This window comes from Neltuma alba, unplaced genomic scaffold (assembly GCF_004799145.2).
Source record: "Neltuma alba isolate B1F8T4 unplaced genomic scaffold, ASM479914v2 tig00012182_pilon, whole genome shotgun sequence".
NCBI classification, from domain to species: Eukaryota; Viridiplantae; Streptophyta; class Magnoliopsida; order Fabales; family Fabaceae; genus Neltuma; species Neltuma alba.
The window spans coordinates 1-10,204 of record NW_021636725.1 but is presented as its reverse complement, the minus strand read 5'-3'; the positions used below and the strand labels follow the sequence as shown (position 1 = coordinate 10,204).

General features: G+C 32.4%; 1 pseudogene; it reads left to right on the top strand.

The window, feature by feature from the left end:
• The first annotated feature begins 3,021 nt into the window (after positions 1-3,021).
• Positions 3,022-5,725, top strand: LOC114724254 (glycerol kinase-like; annotated as a pseudogene).
• The last annotated feature ends 4,479 nt before the right edge of the window (positions 5,726-10,204 follow it).

The window sequence follows — 10,204 nt, the reverse complement described above, 5'->3', positions numbered from 1 at the left end:
TACGCAAAATATTTTTTTTTTCTTTTTTTTATTACAAAATTATTTGATATTAAGATATAATAACATGATAATATATCTTCATCAAATAATTTGATTTTAAATTATATGATTAAGTTAATGTAAATATGGTTTTTCATTATGATATTTAATTTGATTTTAATCAAGATATATTTTGATATAACATAAAGGGTATTTTAGTCATTTATATATTTACTCGTTTTCTTTCTTTTCTGTTTTCTTTTGTCTATCCATACATGAAAGGTGATAATATTTTCTCTCCAATGTTCTCTTTTCTCTATTTTCTCTTCTCTTATTTTCTTTCCTCTCAACTTTTTTCCCCATCCAAAAAGAGGATAAAGGAGCCAATAAAGAGGTGAAGTCGTGAGCTGTGAAGTTTGGTGCCTGTAGTGAGCTGCGATTAGCCCAGCGTTCATAAAAGGAGATAAAGCAAAGGGCTGCAGAATTTTTGCAGAGCGTACTCAATTTGATGTTCTTTATCTTTTCTACTTGCTCAAATAAGAAAACTCAATATAATAGATACCTCTAATATCTGCCGATTGGGAAACTTCATTTAGCAGTACAATTCTAATCCTTCAAATCCTCAATGATCCTTCTCTTTCTTTTTTTCGTGATTAACTTGAGAGGTAAAGGAATTTCTTCTAATTCATTTCTGTTTGATCATGATATTCCTAGTAAGGATGTTGCTTTTAACCTTGTGTTTTGCAGTTCGTTTTAGTCTGCGAGTGAAGTTCCCTCCTCCTTTCATTTCTACTGGATGGGGAAGACGACGAACTGTGGTTTTTCCCCCCTAAAAAAATATTAAATACATACAAGTTGAGTTGGATGACATGTCAGCAATTTTTAGTGGTATTAAATGGTATTTTTTGCCATGTAAAATAATTATTTGATGACTAAAATAAATTATATATGATAAGGATTAAATTATTAAATTTGAAATATTAGGGATTGAGTCAAAGTTCAGAAATTGAGTTGTGTGAGTCATAATTGAGGAAATGAGTTATAAATGAGTTAAAACTTAGAGGATTAAAAGATTAATTTTTTCAAATCGAAAAAAGTGTGTGTCACGTGATGCATAAGAATGTTTTGATAAATCTTATTAACAAATTATTTTACTTTTATATTTTTTTTCAGTGCTTTTTATGTTTCAAAGTACAAATTAAATAGAAGAATTTATTTGATAATTATTTTTATTGCCACAAAAGACATTATTTGATACGGAAAGGATGAGTCATTTGATTTAGTTAAAAATTTTGAAAATATACGTTGTTTAGAATTTTTAAATAGTTATTTTCATACGAAACCAACCTTCATGGCTTCATGGTTTGAAGATTAATTATTCAAATTAGATAAAAAATAGTAACATGCTTTAATAATGGAGTTCATTTCATTTCACATTAATAAGAGTTGAATCTTGCATTTTATTTAAAGTAAATTAAATATCTTTTTTCGGTCAACCTTCTGTTCAATCTGATTACGTTGAATTTGAACATCTTAAATTTTCCCACTCTCTTTTGGTCATCAGGCATTTTGTCTCACCTTAATTCCATTTCTCACATGTTTTTTTTTTTTGACAAAACATTTTTCACATGTTTTTTAAACCAACATTTCTCACATGGTTTAAAACATCAAAAATGGGGTGCTAATTATAATTATAAATAAAAGGATCAACAGTAAAAACTTAGTTGTCAACTGTCATTGCTAAAAGTGGAAACTCAAAATCCTTTTCAATGATTTGCTTAAAAAAAAAAAATCTTTTCAATAAAGTTAACTATAAATCCTTATTGACGGATAAAAATGTTAATCTTAACCCACACATTTCGAGATTAATTAATAATCAATAAGTTTTGAGACCAAAAGTAAAAACAATTAAAATAAAATTTCCCTAAATACAACAATTTATTAATTATTTTTTATTAATAAAATTTTTGATGAAATTTTTTTCCCTCCATTTTTCCTTTTATTTTTTGGTCCAAAATAGAAAAATGGGATTTCTTTGAAACAAAAAGAACTTCCCATGTGGGATTCGGCATTGACCCAACTATAACGATAAGAACAACATGAAACGACATGGCGACGTGGCAGGTGAAGACCGTTCAAAGTCGTTTGGCAAATTAATGAAGGAGGGAATTACATCTAAATCCCACAAAAAGAAATACTCCTCCGTCCTTATTATAAGACCCAATTTGACTTTTATTTGGTCCTAATTATAAGACCCATCCATTTTCTCTCTTATATTTATACATTTTTTTCCAAGATAATCCTTCTAATAATGATAGTTTTAGCCAATATACTTAATTAGCAAGGATATTTTAGGAATGACAACACTTATTTATTATAAATAACCAACTTAACTTACTTTCTTAATCTCCTCAAATAAGTTAATTGGGTCTTATAATTAGGACCGGAGGAGTAATTATTAAAAAGTCCTAATAACAATCTCAACCGTCTATAATAACAAGTCTTATAATAAGAATAACAGTCTCTGATACTTTTTTTAATTGTTTTCTTTGTTACCTCGTTATAATTCTATCATTAATAAAGATCTTTCGGATTCATAATGTTAGTTGGTCACCACCTCCTCTTCTCGTGATCTCCGCTGCCTTTCCAACTCAGCATCGTGACCTCCGAAAACATTGCTCCAATCTCATCTCATCTCATCTCATTTTTTAATCTAATCCTAATCCGTTCCCTTTTTTTCTGTTTTGGCCAGCAATCTTAAATCCACTTCTCCAAATCTGAAAAGGGCAAGAGTCGGAATCGAAATCGTTAATGAGCTTTGAAATTTTTTGATTTTATAATTGGTCATAATTTGGTCGTTTCATCAGTTTGACGGAGAATGTAAAGGCCCCTGATTTATTGGAATTTCGCGTGGGGATAAGATGATAATTATTAATTAATTATTATTTCCGTTTCTGAAGTCCCAAGCAGCATTTTAAAGTCAACTATGTCAGAACGATTGTTCATATTTAAGCCTTAAGCCTTCGGAGGAGGAAGAAGATTATTGGGAAAAATGTCGGAAGAAGAAGCTTTCATTGGGTCGATTGATCAGGGAACCACAAGCACAAGGTTCATCATCTACGATCGCTCTGCTCGGGCAATCGCATCTCACCAGGTCGAGTTTGCTCAGCACTATCCAGAAGCAGGGTAAAACCATGATTCCTTCTCTTTCTTTCTCTCCCTTTCAATTCTGGTTTTCTGATAAGTTTGTGGTGGGGCGGTGTTAGATGGGTGGAGCATGATCCAATGGAGATTTTGGAGAGCGTCAGGGTGTGTATCACCGGGGCTCTCGACCAGGCTAAGTCCGAGGGGATCAACGTGGTCAAGGGATTGAAGGCAATCGGTGTGACCAATCAGAGGGAGACTACTCTGCTTTGGAGCAAATCCACTGGGATTCCTCTGTACAACGCTATCGTTTGGATGGATGCTCGTACCAGTTCTGTTTGCAGGTACTCCTTTGAATCTCTTCGTTTTTCGTCAAGAATTCTTTTTCTGATTAATTGCCATTCGTTAGATAATATAATATGTATGATCTTATCGAGTTATTTCTGGGTCGTATATGAGTTTTGGATTTTGACAACAACTTGGGATTGAATCAGTATTACAACTATGAAATTCTTATTGAGCGTGGTCCAATGAAGAGAGTGCGATTTTCAGATTGTCCGCCGTGGCCGTAGGAAATTACATATCGTGTGTATATATTGATATTCTTGCATCTTTGGAGCTGGCCTTTATTTTGTTTCGTAGTTTTTTTGGCATTTGTTATTATCATTATCACAAAAAGACCCTGATTTTCTTGGATCATTGTTAAACAGGAAATTGGAGAATGAGTTATCAGGTGGCAGAACCCATTTGTGGAGACTTGTGGTCTGCCTATAAGCACTTACTTCAGTGCCACTAAACTGTTATGGTTGATGGAAAATGTGGAAGCAGTGAAGGAAGCGATTAAGAAGGGAGATGCTCTCTTTGGAACTATCGACACTTGGTTGATATGGAACCTAACTGGTGGGGTGAAGGGAGGATTGCATGTCACTGATGTTTCAAATGCATCGCGGACAATGCTGATGAATCTTAAGACTCTTGACTGGGATGAGTCCACCTTAAAAACCCTGGGCATTCCTGCGGAAATTCTGCCGAAGATTGTAAGTAATTCTGAAATCATTGGAAAGATTTCTCCGGGATGGCCAATCACCGATATCCCAATTGCTGGGTGTTTAGGTGATCAACATGCTGCCATGGTAGGACAAGCTTGCCGAAAAGGAGAGGCTAAAAGCACATATGGTACTGGTGCTTTCATACTGCTAAACACTGGCGAAGAGATAGTTACATCAACACATGGTCTTCTGACAACTTTGGCCTTTAAGCTTGGTCCGAATGCTCCTGCAAATTATGCACTGGAAGGATCAATTGCCATTGCTGGAGCTGCAGTGCAGTGGCTAAGGGATAGCCTTGGTATTATTAGTAGTGCTAAGGAGATAGAGGATCTGGCTTCACAGGTTGAGTCCACAGGTGGAGTTTATTTTGTGCCTGCTTTTAATGGATTGTTTGCTCCGTGGTGGCGTGATGATGCTCGAGGGGTTTGTATTGGAATTACAAGGTTTACAAGCAAGGCTCACATTGCCAGAGCTGTGCTTGAAAGCATGTCTTTTCAAGTGAAAGATGTCTTGGATTCAATGAAGAAAGATTCTGAGGAAACTGATAAAGATAAGAAAGAAAAAGAGGAATTCTTGCTCAGAGTGGATGGTGGCGCAACTGTTAACAACCTTTTGATGCAGATTCAGGTTTGGATGTGTTTCTTCTAATATGTGTGCACATTTATGCAGAACTTGCTGCCCTGTTTTTATGCCTTTCCTTCCACGGGCCTTGTCTTTTATGTCACAAATGGAGCTTTGGTATTGATTCTGACTGAAATTTTATTGCGCATTCATTTTTGCATCTCTTATGCAACACATGCTTGATTTGTTCGGATCACATGTTTCAGATTTATTTTGTAAGTGTATAATGCAGACAGCTGACTCCCTGCAAATTATAAATGAATTGAGTAACGAAGAAAAGACGTATCATGGAACTTTTATGATGTTTGGCTAACATGAGGAATATCTGTTTCATAAATTACTGACAATCTTTCTAATAATAGTTTGTTGGAAATCTTCTTCTAACTGAGACTTCTGATGCTGCATTCTACTAATTAGTAAAACTTTACTGTTCTATAGGCAGACTTGTTGGGAAGTCCGGTGATTAGACCAGCCGACATAGACAACAGCACTTGGCGCGGCCTATGCTGCCGGATTAGCTGTCGGAGTTTGGAAAGAGGAGGAGATCTTTGCTTCTGGTGAGAAGGTAAAGACCTCAACTGTTTTCCGTCCAGTATTAGCTGAGCAACTGAGGAAGAAGAAAGTGGAATCTTGGTGCAAAGCAGTAACCAGAACATTTGACTTGGCTGATCTTTCTCTTTGATTGTTTCTACTCATTGCTGTCAATTTAATGCGCTTCAGCTTCCTCATCTCTCCATTTTTTCTCGCATTCTATTACATACATATGGCATGTTACATCGTTAATTATACCTGTACACTTGTCTGAATGGCTACAGCAACCAATACAAACGAATAATGTCATTACGTATGGCATGTTACTTCGTCAATTCCAATCTTGTACACTTTTCTGAGCCGGCTGTAGAAATCAACAGAAACCAAGATGAAACGAATAATTATGGTATAAAATGTTATTTGCTCAAGGTATAAAAGATTTGGATGATGAAAACAAGGAACTACATAGGCGTATATTTAAATTGGCACTGTAATTAAGATAAACCAAAGTGCTCAATTTGTCAAAAGTCCCAAACTTAGAAGCATAACTAGATGGGCTGTGGTTATATTGGTTCTATATTTGGTCAGTTCTGTTTTAATCCTTATTTTATCTTAGGATGGGCTGAATCATACATTAATTACACTCTTATTTCACCTTTATCACCCTCTCTAGGTGGCCCTACTTAGTAATTCATGCTTAATTAAGGTTGGAATTATACCGCTGTCTGGCACACACACACAACCGACCAAGTATTAATCAATTTCTATTATTAGCCGGACAATATATGCCGTTAAAGTGTTTCAAGGAAATGGCATGGGCTCAAGATGGGAGTTTCTTAGGAATATGTATAGCCCATCTTAGGCCTAGCAAACTAATTCTAGGCCCACAAACTATCCAAAGAATTGGTGATAAAATAAACGACTTTTTCTTTTTTCGGTTACAAAAATAAAAACGACTTTAATCAATGGGGTTAGTTGCTCATTAAACCCTAGTAAAAGAAGTGTCTACATTTAATATCCAATAGTATCTTAAATAGGAGTGTTTTTAACAGGAAGATATTTATACCTAACAAAAAACTCTTAAAATATGAGCAATTTTTTCATGACGATTTGATTAGGTCAAATTCAATCATTACTGGATCTAATTAAGAGCAGATTTCTCAAATTTTTTCTGCGTTCAAACTTAAACTCATATCTATTTTCTTAGACCAATAAAACTTCAGTGACGATGAAATAAAGTAAAAAAAATACACTTATTTTAACCAAATTGGATTGTATACTAGTTGAACCACTTGTGGGGGTGTTTTTAAAATTTTCATGTAGACACTATTCGAAAATACACGCTTTTTTTTTATAAAGGAAAATTTTTTCCAGATTTTATAAGGAAAAATATACTTTATTTGCTATTGACGTAATAGCTGTAGGTTATTTCTTAAAAAAAAAAAAAAAACAGATAAGAAAGGTGACTAGTCAAACAGTAACGTGGTGTCATATGCATGAATATAGTAAATTTTAAACAATGCTTAATTTTTGGTTAAAAACTTGATTCCATAAATAAGGTTAGGATGTGCCTCCAATCAATTTTTAAAACCATACGCTGATGTCTAACTCGGTCTCGTCCAGTCTTTGTGCAGCCTTGCAAGTGATTAATAATAAGATAAGAATAATATAAAAAAAACTGAGAAAATATCCATGTAATTTTAAAATTACTTTACTTTCATTTACCAGAAAAATGGGGTAATCAAAAAACTTAATGTAATTCATATTCTCTTTAATCACAAAAACCATTCATATCTTTTTGATATGTTACAAAAGATTTGAACCTTAATTTAACCCTACGTCTCAACCACCCTTACCACAATATTAAGTGCCTGTTTGGATCAGCATTTGCTGGTCCAAACATAGCTTAAATTTGAAGATAAGCCCGATTGAAGATGGTGTGATGTTTGGTGGGGCTTATAATGTATTGGGCTTGTTGGATTTTAAGTTGTCTAAACAAGCGGTTGGAATAAGCTAGGAGGGGAAAGTTTATTTTTTATACCTGTTTTGCAAGTGTGTCAACCGCGTTTTATTTTTCTCTCCCCCATCTACCATATTTCTACAAGCACACGGCAGGCGTTGTCTATACCCCCATCTTGGTGACGCCACGTGGCAACTAAAGATCCATTTTGTTAGAAGAGAATTGAAATTAATAACTCATAAAAATATTAATAGAAAAAGAGAAAGTTTAGAAATCAAAATGTTGAATTTGCAGTTGTAAAATTTAATTCCCTCATTAAATTTGATTTCTTCATATTAAATTATTTTAATTTCATTGTATTATGTAAAATCATTTTTTTAAATCATATTTTATTATTTATTAAAACCCATACCCATTTTGGTTATTTTATAATCAAACTTACTTTTATTCAATTATAATCTAAACAACTTTTTACCAATCTTATTTTTACAAACTAACTTTTTAAAACTCCAATCCAAACACAATTCAGCTTATCCAATTTAATTTTTACCCAACTTTACTTTTTCAAAAGTCAAATTGACAATAAGTTACTTTTCCAATCACTAATCTAAACAGACCCTAAGTTGCTACAAAGCCAATATATATGTGTGTGTTGCATACTTCCATCTGAAAATGAAATATAAACAATAAATTGAAAATAAATTTGATACACATCTGCATCACTTCATAAATCTTTTCTCTTCCCCCAATGTATCCTTCTCTAACCCTAGCAAACTTAATTTAAGCATGATTAATAAAAGAGTAAATTATCTAGAGAGAGGAAAAAAAGATAATCTCTTTAATTATGTATTTGGAGATGGCCACTTGCCACCCAAAGCGCGTTCAAGAGGCAAGAGTGAGGTATGGTAGAGTAGAAAGAATACAAATTTCTCTTTATGCAATAAACTAATAATATATTTTTACTGTTGTATCTACCTACTTATTGTTTTTTTTATTCTTTTTCAAATATTGTATAAGATTAGATTAGATTAGATTTGGAATTGGAAACATTCAATGATTGGAGGCATCTACGGAGGACAGTATGATTTCCCAACAAGACTCTATATGAGCACAAAATGAAAAAGTGGTGTGTTAACTAACTAGCAAGACTCAACCAACACTACTACTAATGAGAGAAAAAGACAAATGTGGATCAATTAATGGCTAATTTGAAGAAGGTTTTAATTATTGATATAAGAACTGCTTCGTGACATGATTTTTCTAAAATATCTCCATATAAAATAAGGGTATGTACCAATTTACGAGCTAAATTAATTAGTTTTGAAAAAGTATATATATGATAGATAAAATAGACTAGTATTTTACTATCTCCGGTTCTATTATAAGAGCTAGTTAACTAATTTGAGGAGATTAAAGAAAGAAGTTAAGTTAGTTATTTGTCATAAGTATGTATCTTTTTCTTAAATATTCTTACTAATCAAATGTATTGTTAGAACTACTATTGTTAGAAGGACTATCTTGAAAAAAAATGTATAAATATTAGAGACAAAGTAGATTAAGGCCTTATATTTATACTAAAAATAAAAATCAAACAATGTCCTATATTAAAATCGGAGGTAGTAAATTTTATAATCAAGTTTAAACTCTCAATTACTTCTATATCAGGGACCCAAAAATATAAAGGTACAAATTCTGTTATCATAGCGGATAGAATTTTGTGTTGGGGAGGGCAAGGGATATTATTACAATCTCCACTATTAGCGCATGAGAGCAGATTTATGTATTAATAATACTCTTCCCTCTTATCATTGAAAATCAACTTTGTCATGTGCTTTGTCCTCCACTGTGCCTAGTCATTTGTAGGAGTTTCTCATATAAAAAGAGTATTAAATAGATAAAATCTTACTCTTTTATTTTTATCAAAGAGTTATGGATGTTGGGAAAAAAAGGAGTTATAATTTTTATTTTTTATTATAATAATAGGAGCAAAATTAAAAAAGAAGCATTAAATAAGGTACAAGTGACTTACATTTGGGACCAAAATCTCCTCCTACAAGTGACTAACAATAAGGACAAGAGGGATATATATTTATTTTGAAATAAATGATAAATTAGAAAAATTTCTTAAGAATTATGTTGAAATTACATAATCTTTTTCTGAGAAATAAGGAAGTTCTACAATTTTAGCAAAAATTAAAGGCTTGTATTATTTTTCCAAGACTACTTTGTAATTTTAAAAAAGATTAAAAAATCAATGTAATTTAATCTAATCTCAATAGAAATTCATACAATTTACTCAATATGTTATTGCTTCGAACCCTTCAAGCTAATGCTAGTAATGATAATTAGTAAACTTCAAAAGTGAATAGTGAATTTTCAATAACTGAGATAATTTATGCCGTCATGATTGTTTTTTCTATTCATAATATTCGAGTTGAGAAGTTTGATTAATGTGCGTAGAATGCTTTGCCATTTCAACCTAAATGCCATTATATGGTTTTGATTTTTCAACTATAAGATCAAAAGGAAAAAAATCTATTAATTATTTGAATTATGGCACATGATTAGGATGTTACGTAAATTTCAAAGTAGTGAGAGACTCAAACTATATATCGTCACTTAGTCTTGCTCAATCCTAGACAGGTTGCTTCGTAAAGATTTCCATTTACATGAAACAAAGAAGCACAATTTTGACTTCTTGCAAATTTTGTTTTCCACGGTATTGGAATTTCATGATTTGCGTGTCTATGATGCTGTATATAAATCATTTAAACTAATTTTTAAAAATATTTTTAAGAATAATATTCTTAAAATGAAGCTAATTGGTCGTTATAGTCTCTTTAGTTGAATGCGTGGCAATTTTTTTTTTTTTTTGGGTCTTTGTCCTCCAAAAATACGTAATAGTTGCTTCACGAAATTT